Source organism: Balaenoptera physalus (assembly GCF_965194825.1).
Source record: "Balaenoptera physalus genome assembly, chromosome: 6".
Taxonomy (NCBI): domain Eukaryota; kingdom Metazoa; phylum Chordata; class Mammalia; order Artiodactyla; family Balaenopteridae; genus Balaenoptera; species Balaenoptera physalus.
In genome coordinates, this window is record NC_138885.1 from 82,635,873 (window position 1) to 82,654,526 (window position 18,654).

General features: G+C 38.2%; 1 protein-coding gene across 13 annotated transcripts in view; it reads right to left on the minus strand.

Annotated features, from left to right (window-relative positions):
* LOC309663385 (uncharacterized protein) overlaps positions 1-18,654 on the minus strand; it is a 349,815-nt gene that overhangs the window by 256,591 nt on the left and 74,570 nt on the right. The window contains exon 3 of one of the 13 annotated variants that reach the window (XM_082467382.1): positions 111-14,246. The exons of 11 other annotated variants lie outside the window; for them this stretch is intronic. The gene's annotated coding sequence lies outside the window, so the exon portion shown is untranslated. One more of the 13 variants, XM_082467381.1, reaches the window with a different exon arrangement.

The window sequence follows — 18,654 nt, forward strand, 5'->3', positions numbered from 1 at the left end:
TCTGAATATAGATACAAAGCTGATCTACAATATCGCAATGTTTGTCTACCACAATTCCTTCAGTTATATTTATACAACATTTTTATTGAAACAGCTCAAAGTCCTCCACAGATATTATCTTTAGAATCCTCATAATATTCTCTTTAAACAAGTAGAAACCAGAAGGGATTATATTGCCTCTTTCTTGAAGAATAGTCTTTTAAGTGGAGGCAGCAAGGCCTTACTCCTGGGGTCATTCCTCTTGACAGGTGGATGGCTTGCCTTAGGTCAAGGTCACACATTAAGGTACTAGTGTGCCAAGAAAGTAATTCTAGTTTAATGACCCATCCATGAGATCTGGCTGACTTCCATGTGTACAAAGTCAGCCCTAAGACACTGCAGAGTAGGATGTTTGCTAAGGCTCTGTCTACAAAACTCACTAAGTTTTCTATTAAAACATTTCTGGAAGGTGAATCAAAACATACAAGTAGTATGCGAATGCTAGTCACAGAGTTATGACCCCTCAGGTTCCATCATTCCTTGACATCATAATAAAAGACCAGGTTGGCCAGCACACTGTCATGGATTTGCTCCCCTTGTCCCAACCTGACATTCAGTTTCTGCCCCAGACCCTGGCCTCATTCTTGATGTTTCTAACAGGCAAATAGTTAGCCTGCTGTTGCCCCTCTCCTGGAATTAAAATTAAAAGTCAGTAAATTTGCACACTGATAGTCCTCTTTAATCCCACAAAGTAGTGGGGTTTGGAAACAGTCATAATAGGCAGTGACTTAACTGAGAAGCAGGCTTCCGCACCTACCCTAATACCACTGTGGGAAGGTAAAGCTACCTCTCTAGGATCTTCTGCCAGGGGTTTCTCTGTATTTCTCAAGATTACAGGTACCCGAGGAGGGGCCCTTTCTTTTCTGAGTCACCTGACTAACACTTCTTCCTTCTACCAGTGTTTTAGTGCCTTGAAGCTAAGTCTTCCTCTTCTTCCTTCCTGCTCTGTTTCCCCACAGATTTCCTGGAAGTATTCTGTCTTCCTTGATCCTTCTACCCTCTCTGCTCTAGACTTCTGAATATGTTCGCTCGTCTTACCATTCCATTAACCTTGGACTTAGCCTTTCCTTGGACTACCAATGTTTGCCCAGAATGGGTCTGAATTTGCTTTTCTCTTATTAGGACTTGCTCTCTGAAAGCTAACCTTCTCCGTGGATACTGTGGCCAGCATTCCCATTTCCCCCAAGTTCCTGTTAGTTTCTTACCAATCCCCTCTTTTTCCTGACTTCTTCTTTCTCCTTGCTCCCCAAATGCCCTGCAGCAAGTGCCATAAAAGGGTATTCTACTCCTTGCTGGTGGCCAGAATTGACATTGCCTTCCTTTTTTATTTATTTATTTTTTTATTGAAGTATAGCTGATTTACAATGTTGTGTTAACTTCTACCACACAGCAGGGTGATTCAGCCATATGTATATATACATTCTTTTCTATATTCTTTTCCATTATGGTTCATCACAGGACACTGGATATAGTTCCCTGTGCTATACTGTAGGACCTTGTTGCCCATTCATTCCATACATAATAGTTTGCATTTGTTAACCCAAAACTCCCAGTCCATACCTCCTCCACCTCTCCTCCCCCTTGGCAACCACAAGTCTGTTCTCTATGTCTGTGAGTCTGTTTCTGTTTCGTAGATAGGTTTATTTGTGTCATAGTTTAGATTCCATACATAAGTGATATCATACGGTATTTGTCTTTCTCTTTCTGACTTACTTCACTTAGTATGATAATCTCTAAGTCCATTCATGTTGCTGCAAATGGACATTACCTTCCTTTCCATATAATTTCTTTCCTTCCAGACAGAGTCACCCCAAACTATGTACAGTGGGCTGTTCATGCACTGCAAGTGGTTCTTCCTAACCAGAAGTATGTAAAAGAACCATGGCAGGGCCAGACCTTCTGCCTCTGAATGAGATTCATAATTCAGCACTCTCATTGCTGACTTGTTGACCTCAGTCACCCAACTGACTGGACTTGGGACCCTTTGTCACCTCTGAACTCAGATATTTCCTACTTAAGAATTGCTTCTTTACTGGGAAAAAATTTTTGCAAAACATATATCTGATAAAGGATTTTTACCCAGGATATACAAAGAACTCTTACAGCTTAATAAGGCAAAGAGCCAAATTTAAAAATAGAAAAAGAAATGGACATATTTCACACAAAAAAATATGCTAGTGGAAAATAAGTACATCTAAAAGATGCTCAACATCATTAGTCATTAGGGAAATGCAATAAAACCATAACAGGACAGCACTACACATGCATCAGAATGCCCAAGTTACAAAGACAAATAATACCAAATCTTGTCAATAATGCAGAGTCTTTGGAACTCATATATTGCTGTGGAAATGCAAAATGGTACAGCTACTTTGGAAAATAGTTTGACAGTTTCATGTAACATTAAACATGCATTTACTATATGAGCCAGCAATCTTACTCTTACATACTCATGAGAAAAGAAAAAAATATGTCCATACAAAGATTTGTACTTAATGTTTATAACAACTTTATTCATAGTAACCCAAAATTGGAAACAATCCAAATGTTCATCAACTGGTGAATGGATAAATTATGGTATATCCATACAAAGGAATACTACACAGCAATAAAAAGGAATGAATTGTTGATACAAGCAACAAAATGGATGAATCTCAAAAGTGTTATTGTGCTCATTTAAAGAAGCTGGACAGAAAGGAGCACACACCATTGATATAAAATTCTAGAAAATGCAAAACTATAAATGACAGAAAGTTGATGAGTGGTTTTCAGGGGCTGATGGGGAAGATGAGATTGGCTCTAAAGGAATATGAGGACATTTTTTAGGTAACATAAATGTTCTATATTGTGATTGTGGTGGTAGTTTTGGACAGTTTTTTTGGTTTTGGTTTTGTTTTTAACAAAACTCAATTGTATGCTTTAAATAGGTGAATTTTATTGAAGGTAAATTATACTTCAATAAAGATGACTTTTAAAAAACAAGCAAATGCATCGAATGAGTAAGATTAATGAATAGTGTTTTAAAATGTAAGTTTTATTATTATTCAGGTATGGTGAGGCCAATAGACCAAGAGATAACTGTCCCTGAAAAAATAGTTTGCTCCTTACAGTTCCTAAGAGGAGGGGACATGACACGCCACACAGGCCACATGGAGAAGTACCAGGGCTGGTTAGGCAGCAGACAGAGCCAGGGAAAATGTGGGCAAGAGCCTTGATTGTGGCTTCCATGGAAAAGAATTGCAAGGAAGGATAAGCAGGTTTAGGATTGGCTGGTTTGATTAATTTCAGCAGGCTCTGAGATGTAGGGGCTCTAATTTCCTGGTACCTGGCCCTGGGGTGATTAGGACAGGGAAATAGCAGCCCTGAGGGTGAAAGCCCCGCAGAGGAGGTGGTGGGGGTGTGGGCTCTGGATTGGTTAGTTAGCAAACGAAAGGCAAGTTTGCAGACTAGTCACTTACTATCTCTAGGAATTTGTTAGTCAAAGCATCAGAAATACAGAAAATAAAAAGGTATGATTAGTATAGATACAGGGATGCATAGAGAGGTGATAAAACAAATATAGAAACATATTAATTGTAGAATCTAGGTGTTGGGTGTATGGGTGTTTCCTGTGCAATTCTTTTAAGTTTTTTTATATGTCTGAACATTTTTATAATAAAAGCTGAGAAAAAATGCTTCTTTAGATATCTTATCTCTTGCCTTCTCATGGCTTCTAAAAGCTCTGTTTCTCTACCCTTGTCTTATCTGCTTGGATTCCTGACCTCCTGACTGCTCTGAACGTGACTGCTGCCTGACTCTCTTAGTTCTGACATTCACCTGATCCTCCTGATCATCTAACTTTCTTGATTTCACGAGTCACACCTTAACTAGCTAAGGCTTCATAATGCACAAGGTCACTGAATAGGCAGGGACAACCAAAGGCATAATGTGAATTAGTTAAGTTCTGTATTCAAGTATCTTCACATACTTTCTCCCTCAGACCCTGCCCAACAGATACACGTACTTTTATTACAGATTGAATTGTGTCCTCTCCCAAATTCACATAATGTAGTCTTAATGTTCAGTACCTGTGACGTTATTTGGCGATAGGGGTTTACAGAAGTAATCAAGCTTAAGTGAGGCCCTAATTCAATATGACTGGTGTACTTATAAAAATCTGAAATTTGGACACAGAGATACACACAGAAGGAAGACAATGTGAAGGGACATAGGGAGAAGATAGCCATCCATGTCAAGGAACACCTGAGGCTACTGGAAGCTAGAAGAGAGGCTTGGAACTGATGCTTTCCTAGCACACCTTTGAGGATGTCCTGCTGACACCTTGATTTTGGACTCTGGCCTCCAGACCTGTGAGACAAATTTCTGTTGTTCTAAGTCACCCAGTTTGTAGATAATTTTGTTATGGCAGCCCTAGAAAACTAATACAAACTGTAGGCTCTCTTCCCTTTTTCCTAGTCACTGAGTGCCCTTGTATGGTACCCCACCTAGACTTGCAGTCGTGAGCAGTGTCTCAAGTACCCACCCAACAAAACTCTAATTTCCAAAGTGCCTGCACCTCAGTGAGTTAGCAGGGAAGAACTAAGATCTAATCAGCTAAAGTCAAGCCAAAGAGTACTGACTGAGACCATCACAATGTGTCTTATGGGATTTGGCCCAGATGCTTGTTAATTCATAGGAACAAGTCTATAAGGATGCAATCTCAGGCAGTATAAGGGGTGGGGGGAAGGCAGGGAAAATAATCTTAGGTGGAGGAAACATCTCATAGTTTCTCAAATCACACCAATTGAATGGCCATTCATTTTACTTGAAGCATCCATGCTGGCCAACAAATAGCTTCTCTCCCAGAAGAAGGTGCAAGTCAAGGTACATGTCAACAGAAAAATGCCTGATTGCGTCCATGGTGGCGCTCAGTGTGTAAAGGTATTCTAATCTGTGGTAAACCGTCCAAAAAATTCATATTGTCATTAGACTACTTCTGACCTCCTTTCCTTCTGTGCTAACATTAGAAATGCTGAGACCAGAATGGCATGTGTAAAGATGCTTTTCTGGTTCTATTTACCAAGGGAGGGGTTAAGTCAAAGGACTGATCTTGTCTCAGCTTGCAGAGAGCTGAAAAATGTCTGCACAGAGGATTGGGGACACATTTGTCACACTGGCCAAGGGAAAGCATTTGATAGAAACAAGCAACAAAAGTAAAAATATATATATAGCAGTGACTGATTTCTGTAGCTTAAAAAAATAATTAGTGAGAACTGACATCCAATTTCAGAGAAAGTGTTTATCATTTGCAATAAAAATTTTTTTAAAGGCAATGTTCCTAGTTAAAGAGGAAAAATGAGTTTCTAGTTCATTTCAGTGCTTTCAATGAAGGGTGAAGAATAAGAGGCGGCTCTTGTTCTTCTGGGTGGCCATATTGGATTCGGATATTGGCTTTTATGGCTTCCTAGGACTAATCTGTAAACACAACATGCTACAGTCTTCTAAGAAGAGCACAGAGAGACATATTTTGAGATACTATGGCAATATTTACTAGAAAAAGTAAATATACTTCTGTTTCCATCATTGATACCATTACTTTTTCAACACCTCATCATTTGAACATTATTTAACAATTTAATGTTTTCAGATACTACCTTTGTCATTTCAACAATCTTATGGTTTAATTTTACACCTCTACATATTTGACACTTTGCTCTTAGTTGAGAATGGTAGTGTCAATTCACAAGGGAAAGGTGATTGTTCATCACTTGCATGCATTCTTTTGGCATTCATTAGATGTGACCATATTTCATCCTGAATGAAGTACAAAGCTCGAGAGCTTGATGGACCAGAGTGGTCCATCAGGTCAAGTGGTACGTGTGTTCTCTTTCCCTAGAGATCAGACTGACTGGCTTCTTACTTCTTTACATCCTTCCTTCCTTTCTCATTTTAGTCCGTGCCTGGCATAGGGATCCATGATCACGTAAGAGACAAAGTCCCTGCTTTATATCACTTATTGCTAGAGCTTCCAACCCACTCTGAGGATTCAGTTTAAAAAGTTCAGTCTTTCTCTCCAATTCCATGTATCTAAATCCTACCCTGCATTCAGTGTCCTCTCAAATGGAACTATCAGCCAGAAGCTTCCCTTTACCACCTAAGTCCTCTTCCTCTGAACAACCACAGTCACTAGTTATATTACTCGTGTACCATCATCTACTCTGTGTCTTGTTTTACAATTTTTAATCTCATCTCCCATACTAGACACTTTGGGGACAAGTATCCTCATAATACCTACCATATTGCTTTCTGTATAGTATGTGCTTAAAACACACTGCTAAATGGTTGTGTATATCCAAAAACTAAATATAGCAAAGCAACATAAATTTTTTTTGATAGACTACATCCTTAGTCCAAAAACCTGCTCATTCCTAAGAGTCCTTGAATGAAAAGCACCAGGTGAAAAAGATGTCTTACAATGGATGTGTAGTAATTTCAATGCCAACAAATTTCTAGCACTTTGGATTCACTTTTTGGAATCAGGTCAGTTCTGAATCTCTGAGCCCCTGAACAGGGAGGGAAGAATATATAATTAAAACTGGGAGTGTTCAGGTTAGTGTTAAATGCATTCTGCTAAAAATCCATACTTACTAAGGGTCGTTTCCTGATACATGATGAGAATAATGTTTAACTATAAGTTCTTTAAAGTCGCTGACTTCTAATAGAACTTCAGTTATCCCTTTATTTCGCAGAGAATAATGTTTCAATTAACGGATCAAACTTAGCATTATGCTTCTCCAGCTAAACCTTAAGCTCTTTTCATTAAATACAAATTTGCACAATATTATCCTGCTGTGGTTAAAGATTTTGCTAATCCAGGAACGAGAAGCACATTATATTCTGTTGCATAGTTAACTCTGGTGAACAAGGCTAAAGTTTAGTGTTTACACCTCATGAACTCTGGTGCCTTGTGGCCTAGATTCACATCCTGCTCTCTGGTCTTCTAGTTTGGAATCTTTGTAATCTAGTTAGCCTCTCTGTCTCAATTTCCTCATGTTTAAAATGGAGATAATAATTGCCTGTTGACCTATGGCAAAGATTGAGTTTATGTAGCTAAAGCTCTTGGAACAGTACCTGGAACATAGTAAACACCATGTGAGTTATTGTTAAGGATATAAGGATAGACAGTAAGAATCTGAATCCCTTCTCTTTGAATTTGAGGAATGATTCAAATGAACATGAATCTCATTTTAAGGTAGGTAAGTGGCTACTTTTTCTGACATCTGAACAAAGCTACCCCTAAGGCCTGAAAGCTATTTCAGCAAATGGAAGTCTTATTTCTGGTATCTCTCCCTACTTCCTTTTAACTCTTTCTGTACCATCTGTGTTCAAAGTGCTATGCTCCCCTCAGGGTCAGATTTCAGAGGGAGCAGTTATATTTCGTATAACTGACTATAATTTTATATAACATATCCCCTCTTGATCTCCTGTGACTCCCATTCAAAGGTGAAAAGTGAAATTGTAGCTATTTCTTGATCAGTAATACCTACATGGCTTAAGTGGTATTAACAGGATCTTTTAACACCTCAACCATGCACTCCATGTGTTTGGCATATAAAGAGAAGCAAATTAATGGTGATATTAACTAATTTCAAAAACATTAAATAAAAGAAAGAGGGTTAGTCCAAGAGTTGGAGATAGAGGTAACACATGGCAACTGAGGTGTCTATCATACCTCATTAAGCACAGGAGATAAAGACGGCCTCTGATTTGTGGAGGCAAATAGTTTCCAAAGACTCCTGCCAGTGTTTCTCAATTGTTTGGCATGCTTCTATAAAATGCCGATTCCTAGAGTTCACCCAAGCAAACAGGATTCTGGGGGTGGTAGAACAGGAGGGAAGGAGGCAGGGTACAACCTTTGAAAGAATGACATAGCCCAAGGACATGACATAAACTGATTAGAACCAAATGGGTCCAAGATGAGGGACAAGTCGACTTTTTCCACTAGACCTTGAGCCTCAGTATATGCTCACTGTAACACATCAGCAAGCTAAATGACACACCCACAGGTGCCATGACAGTTCCAAGACCGACCATAAGGATCAAAAAGTGGGCAGTGGCCCAATTCCTGGAAATCCCCGCCCCTTCCTAAAATAGCTGGAATACTCCTCCCACTCATTAACCTATGAAATTACCCACTCCTATAAAAGCTGACAACTCCATACCTTGGTGCCTTTCTCACCTTCTGAGACAGCCCACACTCTGTCTGTGGAGTGTGTTTCTCTCTAAATAAATCCACTTCTTACCTATCACTTTGTCTCTCATTGAATACTTTCTGTGATGAGACATCAAGAACCTGAGCTTCATTAAGTCCTGAAACCAGGTGTGTGAACTCAGTTGGAAGACTGTGGGTTTTGGCTGGGTTCAAGTCCAAGTGCATGGGTTCAAGTCCCAAACTGGGTTTTGGCTGGGCTCAAGTCCCAGTCGTGTAGGTTCAAGTCCCAACCTGGGTTTTGGCCGGGCTCAAGTCCCGGCTGTGTGGGTTCAAGTCCCAATCTGGGTTTAGGCTGGGTTCGACTCCCGGCACGTGGCTTCAAGTCCCAATCTGAGGTGCATGGTTTCAGTAGGACCTAGCATCTCCATTTCTAACATGTTCCCCAAAGGTGATTCTAATGCCCCCAGCTCTCCTTCCGCTGGCGCATTTCTCAGAGTGATGTATAGGACACAAGGTATTGGCTGCAGATATTTGGGATGAGAGGCACCCCTAGATATTATCTAGGGTACCTCCCCTTCATACACAGGACAAGGAGATCTCTAGAAGAAGGAATGGCCCAGGGTCACTCAGATTGGATATGTTAGCACTTCTGAGGGGTTCCAAGAGCTAAGGAATTTCTCACTCACAAAATGTGCTTAAACTGCAAAGTATTTGTTTTTCTAACACACACAGCATTTCTTTTTTTTTTTCTTACTTAAAAAAAATTTTATTTTATTGACGTACAGTTGTGTTAGTTTCAGGTATACAGCAAGGTGATTCAGTTATACCTATATATACATTACTTTTTTCATATTATTTTCCATTATGGTGTAACACAAGATACTGAATATAGTTCCCTGTGCTCTACAGTAAGACCTTGTTGTTTATCCACTCTTTTTTTTTTGAATTTTTGAATTTTATTTTATTTATTTTGTTATACAGCAGGTTCTCATCAGTCATCAATTTTATACACATCAGTGTATACATGTCAATCCCAGTCGTCAAATTCAACACACCACCAGCCCCACCCCCCACGGCTTTCCCCGCTTGGTGTCCATATGTTTGTTTTCTACATCTGTGTCTCAATTTCTGCCCAGCAAACCGGTTCATCTGTACCATTTTTCTAGGTTCCACATGTATGCGTTAATATACGATATTTGTTTTTCGCTTTCTGACTTACTTCACTCTGTATGACAGTCTCTAGATCCATCCACATCTCTACAAATAACCCAATTTCATTCCTTTTTAGGGCTGAGTAATATTCCATTGTATATATGTACCACATCTTCTTTATCCATTCGTCTGTTGATGGGCATTTAGGTTGCTTCCATGACCTGGCTATTGTAAATAGTGCTGCAATGAACATTGGGGTGCATGTGTCTTTTTGAATTATGGTTTCTCTGGATATATGCCCAGTAGTGGGATTGCTGGATCATATGGTATTTCTATTTTTAGTTTTTTAAGGAACCTCCATCCTGTTTTCCATAGTGGCTGTATCAATTTACATTCCCACCAACAGTGCAAGAGGGTTCCCTTTTCTCCACACCCTCTCCAGCATTTATTGTTTGTAGATTTTCTGATGATGCATATTCTAGTTGGTGTGAGGTGACACCTCATTGTAGTTTTGATTTGCATTTCTCTAATATTTAGTGATGTTGAGCAGCTTTTCATGTGCTTCTTGGCCATCTGTATGTCTTCTTTGGAGAAATGTCTATTTAGGTCTTCTGCCCATTTTTGGATTGGGTTGTTTGTTTTTTAATATTGAGCTGCATGAGCTGTTTATATATTTTGGAGATTAATCCTTTGTCCATTGATTCCTTTGCAAATATTTTCTCCCATTCTGAGTGTTGTCTTTTCGTCTTGTTTATGGTTTCCTTTGCTGTGCAAAAGCTTTGACGTTTCATTAGGTTCCATTTGTTTATTTTTGTTTTTATTTCCATTACTCTAGGAGGTGGATCAAAAACGGTCTTGCTGTGATTTATGTCAAAGAGTGTTCTTCCTATGTTTTCCTCTAAGAGTTTTACAGTGTCCGGTCTTACATTTAGATCTTGAATCCATTTTGAGTTTATTTTTGTGTATAGTGTTAGGGAGTGTTCTAATTTCATTCTTTTACATGTAGCTGTCCAGTTTTCCCAGCACCACTTCTTGAAGAGACTGCCTTTTCTCCATTGTATACCCTTGCTTCCTTTGTCATAGATTGGTTGACCATAGGTGTGTGGGTTTATCTCTGGGCATCCTATCCTGTTCCATTGATCTATATTTCTGTTTTTGTGCCAGTACCATACTGTCTTCATTACTGTAGCTTTGTAGTATAGTCTGAAGTCAGGGAGTCTGATTCCTCCAGCTCACTTTTTTCCCTTGAGACTGCTTTGGCTATTCGGGGTCTTTTGTGTCTCCATACAAATTTTAAGATTTTTTGTTCTAGTTCTGTAAAAAAATGCCATTGGTAATTTGATAGGGATTGCATTGAATCTGTAGATTGCTTTGGGTAGTATAGTCATTTTCACAATATTGATTCTTCCATTCCAAGAACATAGTATATCTCTCCATCTGTTGGTATCTACTTTAATTTCTTTCGTCAGTGTCTTATAGTTTTCTGCATACAGGTCTTTTGTCTCCCTAGGTAGGTTTATTCCTAGGTATTTTATTCTTTTTGTTGCAATGGTAAATGGGAGTGTTTCCTTAATTTCTCTTTCAGATTTTTCATCATTAGTATAGAGGAATGCAAGAGATTTCTGTGCATTAATTTTGTATCCTGCAACTTTACCAGATTCATTGATTAGCTCTAGTAGTTTTCTGGTGGCATCTTTAGGATTCTCTATGTATAGTATCATGTCATCTGCAAACAGTGACAGTTTTACTTCTTCTTTTCCAGTTTGGATTCCTTTTATTTCTTTTTCTTCTCTGATTGCCATGGCTAGGACTTCCAAAACTATGTTGAATAATAGTGGTGAGAGTGGACATCCTTGTCTTGTTCCTGATCTTAGAGGAAACGCTTTCAGTTTATCACCATTGAGAATGATGTTTGCTGTGGGTTTATCATATATGGCCTTTATTATGTTGAGGTAGGTTCCATCTATGCCCACTTTCTGGAGAGTTTTTATCATAAATTGTTGTTGAATTTTGTCAAAAGATTTTTCTGCATCTATTGAGATGATCATATGGTTTTTCTTCTTCAATTTGTTAATATGGTGTATCACATTGATTGATTTGTGTATATTGAAGAATCCTTGCATCCCTGGGATAAATCCCACTTGATCATGGTGTATGATCCTTTCAACGTGTTGTTGGATTCTGTTTGCTAGTATTTTGTTGAGGATTTTTGCATCTATATTCATCAGTGATATTGACCTGTAATTTTCTTTTTTTGTAGTATCTTTGTCTGGTTTTGGTATCAGGCTGATGGTGGCCTCATAGAATGAGTTTGGGAGTTTTCCCTCCTCTGCAATTTTTTGGAATAGGTTGAGAAGGATGTGTGTTAGCTCTTCTCTAAATGTTTGATAGAATTCACCTGTGAAGCCATCTGGTCCTGGATTTTGTTTGTTGGCAGATTTTTAATCACAGTTTCAGTTTCATTACTTGTGTTTGGTCTGTTCATATTTTCTGTTTCTTCCTGGTTCAGTCTTGGAAGGTTATACTTTTCTAAGAATTTGTCCATTTCATTGGCATAGAGTTGCTTGTAGTAGTCTCTTAGGATGCTTTGTATTTCTGTGTTGTCTGTTATAACTTCTCCTCTTTCATTTCTAATTTTATTGATTTGAGTCCTCTCCCTCTTTTTCTTGATGAGTCTGGCTAATGGTTTATCAATTTTGTTTATCTTCTCAAAGAACCAGCTTTTAGTTTTATTGATCTTTGCTATTGTTTTCTTTGTTTCTATTTCATTTATTTCTGCTCTGATCTTCATGATTTCTTTCGTTCTACTAACTTTGGGTTTTGTTTGTTCTTCTTTCTCTAGTTCCTTTAGGTGTAAGGTTAGATTGTTTATTTGAGATGTTTCTTGAGGTAGGCTTGTATAGCTATAAAATTCCCTCTTGGAACTGCTTTTGCTGCATCCCATAGGTTTTGGATCATCGTGTTTTCATTGTCATTTGTCTCTAGGTATTTTTTGATTTACTCATTGATTTCTTAAGTGATCTCTTGGTTATTTAGTAACGTATTGTTTAGCCTCCATGTGTTTGTGTTTTTTACGTTTTTTCCCCTGTAATTGATATCTAATCTCATAGCGTTGTGGTCAGAAAAGATGCTTGATATGATTTCAATTTTCTTAAATTTACTGAGGCTTGATTTGTGACCCAAGATGTGATCTATCCTGGAGAATGTTCCATGTGCACTTGAGAAGAAAGTGTAATCTGCGGTTTTTGGTTGGAATGTCCTATAAATATCAATTAAATCTATCTGGCCTATTGTGTCATTTAAAGCCTGTGTTTCCTTATTAATTTTCTGTTTCGATGATCTCTCCATTGGTGTAAGTGAGGTGTTCCAGTCCCCCAGTATTATTGTGTTAATGTCGATTTCCTCTTTTAGAGCTGCTAGCAGTTGCCTTATGTATTGAGGTGCTCCTATGTTGGGTGCATATATATTTATAATTGTTATATCTTCTTCTTGGATTGATCCCTTGATCATTATGTAGTGTCCTTCCTTGTCTCTTGTAAGATTCTTTATTTTAAAGTCTATTTTATCTGATATGAGTATTGCTACTCCAGCTTTCTTTTGATTTCCATTTTCATGGAATATCTTTTTCCATCCCCTCACTTTCAGTCTGTATGTGTCCCTAGGTCTGAAGTGGGTGTCTTGTAGACAGCATATATATGGGTCTTGTTTTTGTATCCATTCAACAAGCCTGTGTCTTTTGGTTGGAGCATTTATTCCATTCATGTTTAAGGTAATTATTGATATGTATGTTCCTATGACCATTTTCTTAATTGTTTTGGGTTTGTTTTTGTAGATCCTTTTCTTCTCTTGTGTTTCCCACTTAGAGAAGCTCCTTTAGCATTTGTTGTAGAGCTGTTTAGGTGGTGGTGAATTCTCTTAGCTTTTGCTTGTCTGTAAAGCTTTTGATTTCTCCATCGAATCTGAATGAGATCCTTGCCGGGTAGAGTAATCTTGGTTGTAGGTTCTTTCCTCTCATCACTTTAAGTACATCATGCCACTCCCTTCTGGCTTGTAGAGTTTCTGCTGAGAAATCAGCTGTTAACCTTATGGGAGTTCCCTTGTATGTTATTTGTCGTTTTTCCCTTGCTGCTTTCAATAATTTTTCTTTGTCTTTAATTTTTGCCAATTTGATTACTATGTGTCTCGGCGTGTTTCTCCTTGGGTTTATCCTGTATGGGACTCGCTGTGCTTCCTGGACTTGGGTGGCTATTTCCTTTCCCATGTTAGGGAGGTTTTCGACTGTAATCTCTTCAAATATTTTCTTGGGTCCTTTCTCTCTCTCTTCTCCTTCTGGGACCCCTAAAATGCAAATGTTGTTGCGTTTAATGTTGTCCCAGAGGTCTCTTAGGCTGCCTTCATTTCTTTTATTTCTTTTTTCTTTATTCTGTTCCACAGCAGTGAATTCCACCATTCTGTATTCCAGGTCACATATCCGTTCTTCTTCCTCAGTTATTCTGCTACTGATTCCTTCTAGTGTAGTTTTCATTTCAGTTATTGTATTGTTCATCTCTGTTCATTTGTTCTTTAATTTTTCTAGGTCTTTGTTAAACATTTCTTGCATCTTCTCGATCTTTGCCTCCCTTATTTTTCCGAGGTCCTGGATCATCTTCACTATCATTATTCGAATTCTTTTTCTGTAAGGGTGCCTATCTGCACTTCATTAAGTTGTTTTTCTGGGGTTTTATCTTGTTCCTTCATCTAGTACATAGCCCTCTGCCTTTTCATGTTGTCTATCTTTCTGTGAATGTGGTTTTTATTCCACAGGCTGCAGGATTGTAGTTCTTCGTGCTTCTGCTGTCTGCCCTCTGGTGGATGAGGAGCATTTCTAAAAATATCAAGGCAAGACAATAATGTCCTGTTTTAAAAGACTACCATTGCCACATATATATCTACTTAATTCAGACCTCCTATAACTAGTATATTGTGGGAATTTTCTAATTAGCTTTCTTTTTTAAAATCAACATTATTTTATTCTTTCTCTTGGTTTCTTAGGTCAGGATTCCAGGAAAAGCTCAAGTGGGTAGTTCATGATCAGGGTTTGCTTTTAAAAAAATATCTTTATTCACACATCATAAAATTCACTCATTTAAAGTGTACAATTAATAGTTTTTAGTGTATCCACAAATTTGTGTAAGAATCACCACAATCTAAGTTTACAACATTTTTATCATCTCAAATAGGAACTCTGTATCTGCTGAGTCACACCCTATTCCTCCCAACCTTTCCCATGCCCTCAACCCTACCTACCATGCACTACTGTGTCCTGGGAAGCCACTAATCTACTTCCTGTTTCTATAGGCTTGCCTATTTTGGGCATGTCATATAAATGGAATCATACAATATGTGGCCTTTTGTGACTGGCTTCTTTCATTTAGTGTAATGTTTTGAAGGTTAATCCATGTTGTAACATGTATCAATATTTTATTTCTACTGCTGAATAATATTCCATTATGTGGATATACCAGATTTTTTTAATTTGCCCAGCATTTGATGAACATTTGTGTTGTTTCCACCTTTGGGCTATTTTGAATAATGATTCTATAAACATTCAAGTACAAGTGTTTATTTAAATACCTGTTTTCAGTTCCCTTGGGTATATATCTAAGAGTGTAATTGCCAAGTCATATGGCAACCATATGTTTAACATTTTGAGGAACTGCAGTCTATTTTCTAAAGGACTGCACTTCACATTCCCATCAGCAATGTCTGGGTGTTCCAATTGCTCTGCATTCTCACTGACAGTTATTATTGTCCATCTTTTTAATTACACCCATCTGTACTGTTTTGCTAAGGCTGCTATAACAAAGTACCATAAACTGAGTGGTTTACACGACAGAAATTTATTGTTGCACAGTTCTGGAGGCTAGAAGTCCAAATCAAGTTGTCTGCAGGACCATGTTTCCTTTGAAGTCCCTAGGGTATTATCTGTTCCACACCTTTCTTTTAGCTTCTGATAATTCCTTGGCTTGTGACAGCATAAGTTCAGTCTCCACATGGTGTTCTCCCTGTGTGCAGTCTGTGTCCAAATTTCCCCTTTCTGTAAGGACATCAGCTATATTGGATTAGGAGGCCCACCTTATTCCAATATGACCTCATCTTAACTAATTACATCTACAATGTCTCTATTTCCAAATAAGGTCACATTCTGGGGTTAAGACTTTAACATATGAATTTTGGGAGATACAGTTTTACCTATGACACCATACTAGTGGGTCTAAAAGGTATTTCACTGTGGCTTTGATTTGCATTTCCTATGACTAATAATATTGAGCATGTTTTCATGTACTTATTGATCATTTGTGTATCTTCACTGGAGAAATGTCTATTCAGGTCCTTTGTTCATTTTTAAATTGGATTATTTGTCTTCTTTTTGTTGAGTTTTAAGAGTTTTTAATATATTCTGGATATAATCCTTATCATGTATATGATTTGCAAATATTTTCTCCCATTCTGTGGGTTATCTTTTCACTTACTTGACAGTATCTTTTCATGTACAAAAGATTTTAGTCTTGATAAGATACAACTTATCTATTTTATGTTTCGTTGCTTGTGCTTTTGGAGTCATATATAAGAAATCATTGCCAAATTCAAGGTCACTAATATTTATTCCTGTGTTTTTTGTAGGAGTTTTATAGTTTTAGCACTTAATTTAGTTTGTTGGTCCATTTTGAGTTAATTTTTATATATAATTGTGAGGTAGGAGTCCAACTTGTTTCTTTTACTTGTGGATATCCAGTTGTCCTAACGCCATTTGTTGAAAAGATTATTCTTTGCCCATTGAATTGTCTTGGCATGCTTGTCAAAAATAAATTGACAATAATTTAATTTCTGGACTCTCACTTCTATTCCAATGATCTATATTTCTAACTTAATGCCACACTGTCTTGATTACTGCAGCTTTGTATTATGTCCTCTAACTTTGTCCTTCTCAAACTGCTTTGATTATTCTGGGGTCTCTTGAATTTCCATATGAATTTTAGAGTCAGCCTGTCAATTTCTGCACGAAATCTAGTTGGGATTTTGATAGGGATTGCATTGAATCTGTAGATAATTTGGAAAGTAGTGCAATTTTTTAAAAAAATAAATTTATTTATTTATTTATTTTTGGCTGTGTTGGGTCTTTGTTGCTGCACACGGGCTTTCTCTAGTTGTGGTGAGGGGGGGCTGCTCTTCGTTGCGGTGCATGGGCTTCTCATTGTGGTGGCTTCTCTTGTTGCAGAGTACAGGCTCTAGGTGTGCGGGCTTCAGTAGTTGTGGCTCACGGGCTCTGGAGCGCAGGCTCAGTAGCTGTGGCACATGGGTTTAGTTGCTCTGTGGCATGTGGGATCTTCCCAGACCAGGGCTCGAACGCATGTCCCCTGTTTTGGCAGACGGATTCTCAACCACTGCACCACCATGGAAGCCCAGTAGTGCAATTTTAACAATAATATGTTTTATAATCCATGAAAATGAGGCGTCTACATTTATTAAGATATTCTTTTATTTCTTTCAACAATGTTTTGTAGTTTTCAGTGTACAAGTACTTAATTTTGTTAAATTTTTACCTATTTTATTGTTATGAATGTTCTTGTACATGGAATTCTTTTCTTAATTTCATTTTCAGATGGCTTATTGCTACCATATAAAATACAACTAACTTTTGAATATTAATCTTGTATCCTTCAACTCCACAAAACTTGTCTATTAAGTCTAGTAGTCTTCTAGTGGATTCCTTACCTGTAGTATAACTGAAAAGAAACAATAATAATAAGGACTATGTATAGTCCTTTCCCCCAGTTCCTGGCATAGAGCTCAAAAATGCTTGGAATTTCCTGAGTGATAGGAGTGTCTTTTGTTATTCATTACCATAACTGAGTTTTGATAACAAGGTGACTCATGGTGGACCCTCAGATAGTTTCAAGGAAGGAGCTGGCCACACAGTGATTAGAGGGCTAGAACTTTCAGCCATACCCCCTGACCTCTGGAGGGAAGAGGGGGCTGGAGATTGAGTTCAGTCATGTGGCCAGTGATTTAATCAACCATGCCTACATAATGAAGCCTTGATAAAAACTCTTGAACAATGAGGTTTGGGCAGCTTCTGGATTCATGAACACACTGATGTGCTGGGCATGTTGTGCTCCTGGAGAAAGCATGGAAGCTCTGCATCCCCACTTCCATACTTTGTCCTATGCATCTTTTCCATTTGTCTGTTCCTGAGTTTATTTAAAACTTTATTTTAAAAATGTAATTGTAGGGCTTCCCTGGTGGCGCAGTGGTTGAGCGTCAGCTTGCCAATGCAGGGCACGCGGGTTCGAGCCCTGCTCTGGGAAGATCCCACATGCCGCGGAGCAACTAGATCCGTGAGCCACAACTACTGAGCTCTGTGCGTCTGGAGCCTGTGCTCCACAACAACAGAGGCCGTGATAGAGAGAGGCCCGCACACTGCGATGAAGAGTGGCCCCCGCTTGCCGCAACTAGAGAAAGCCCTTGCATAGAAACAAAGACCCAACACAGCTAAAAATAAATAAATAATAAAAATAAAGGAATTCCTTTAAAAAAAATGTAATTGTAAGTATAGTGCTTTTCTGAGTTATGTGAGTTGTTCTAGCAAATTACCAAATCTGAGGGGGTCATAGTAACCCCCAAATTTTTAGTCAGCTGGGCAGAAGTGTGGATAGCACTTGTAGCTGGTGTCTAAAGTGGGGGCAGTCTTGTGGGATGGAGCTGCTAACTTGTGGGGTCTGTACTAACTCTGGGTGGTTACTGTCAGTATTGAATTTAATTCTTGGACACTCAGTTTATGTCAGGGAATTGGAAGAGTATACCTATTAAACGTATTAATTCTAAGAGTCTCTTAATGGATTCCATAAGATTTTCTACATTTAATATCACGTGATATGAAAATAGAGATAGTTTTACTTCTTCCTGTCCAATGTGGATGTCTTTTATTTCTTTTTCTTGCCTAACTGTTTTGTCTAGAACCTCCAGTACAATGATTAATGTAAGTGGCAGGAGTAGACAACCTTGTCTTTTTCCTAACCTTAGTATGATATTTGTAGATGCCCTTTATCAAGTTGAGGAAGTTCCCTTCTAATACAAGTTTGTTGAATGTTTTATCATTAAAAGATGTTGATTTTGTCAAATGCTTTTTCTGCATCTATGAAGTGATTGTTTGTTTTTTGTCCTTTGCTCTATTGCTATTGTGCATTACACTAATTGATATTCAAATGTTAAACCAACCATTCCTGGAATAA